Source organism: Wasmannia auropunctata, unplaced genomic scaffold (genome assembly GCF_000956235.1).
Source record: "Wasmannia auropunctata unplaced genomic scaffold, wasmannia.A_1.0 LD336106.1, whole genome shotgun sequence".
NCBI lineage: Eukaryota > Metazoa > Arthropoda > Insecta > Hymenoptera > Formicidae > Wasmannia > Wasmannia auropunctata.
Window position 1 is genome coordinate 3,784,152 of NW_012026784.1, and position 1,634 is coordinate 3,785,785.

The following is a 1,634-nucleotide window of genomic DNA, read 5'->3' on the forward strand; positions in this document are numbered from 1 at the left end:
GGTGTGGCTAGGAATCCAAACAAGTTTTACCTCGGTTCCTCTCTCATTTACAAGCCGATAGATAGATGCTTTAATTTTTAGGACGAGATATGAGTTATGACTATGCACGTATGGGGCTCCAACCGCGCTCAATACAGATTTAGAGTCCGAAAAAATTACGAGTCTGGGCCATTCCTGGGACTCTGCCAAATTCAGGGCCGCGAGAACAGCCATCGCTTCGATGCAGAAGGACGACACAAACCCAACGGACCTAAACTTACACGATATGGATTCGTCATGCGCGGTAAACGCAAAACCTGCAAACGGACAGCCGTCCGTGCGAGAGCCATCAGTATACACACACATGGCCGACTTAAGTTCGTCCCGAAAAATCCTCTGAAACTTGGAGTCGGCATCCTTGCTGCGTTTCCCAATCTTACAGTCATCATCTAAATTTACATCTGGGCAATAGAACAGGGCCCCGTAAGTAACCGAGAAGCATAACGGTGGTCCACTGGATGGGAGGAGATGTCTCCTCCTCACTACGTCTGCAAAAGAGGACATAATAGGGAAATGACTAATTCGATCTACTACAGTAGGAGCATCGGCGGATTCGCCAAGCTCCTCCAGAGTTTGCATGAGTTGATGTCTATCACTTGTTGCCATTCGAATCAAAAGATTCTTACAGAGGTATTTATATCTAATAAACAGTGGAGGCTCTCTTGACTCGTATAGGACCACGTTTAAGGGGGTGGACCGCCTGTAACCCATTACCGCACGTAGCGAGCGAAACTGAATCTTATCAAGTTGCGTAGACATCTTCTCTGAAAGGTTCTGAAACAGAAACCCTCCGTATTCCAGTCTAGATCTAACCAGGGCTCGATACACCATCATGAGGATCCGAGGGTCGGCTCCCCACCATGTGTGGCCCACGCATTTGATTATTCGGAGAGGACATATACAGCGAAGCCTTGTGTAGTCCATATGCGCCGCCCAACCCAAATTAGACTGGAAGTTAATGCCCAGAAACTTAACTCGAGACGAATTAAATATCTCAGTATCTTGAATTCTAATAGAACATGCTCGCCTCCGATAAGTAATACTGTTCCCCTGTCTAACGGGAATTTTTAAACTGTTATCATTGCGGCTAAAGATACATAGCTTAGTTTTCTCAACCGATAGATCCAGATCGAGGCCGTCGAGTATTGTTATTGATTTCGCTGTAGCTCTTTCAATCGCACTCAATCCTTCCTCGAGGGGAGTAATCGACGAGAAGATACAAACGTCATCCGCATATTGGACTAACTTGCATTCCCGTGAGTTGGCAGAGTCCAGCTCCGCAACGTAAACAGAATAGAGTAGAGGGCTCAGGACACTGCCCTGAGGAAGGCTCTTGTAAAGCCAGAAGACCTCCTCCATCTCACCATATCGACAGAACACCTGACGAGCGGAAACCAGATTATACACAAAACTGCAAGTTTTGGGTGGAACACCCATTTTTACTAGCTTCTGTATCAAAACGTCGGCTAAAACATTATCGTATGCCGCATGGATGTCAAAAAACACAGCCGACACTGCTGAGTCATTCTGGAAGCCGCCCAAAATATCCGTATAAAGGATAGACAGGTTGTCCATACATGACCTATTCCTCCGGA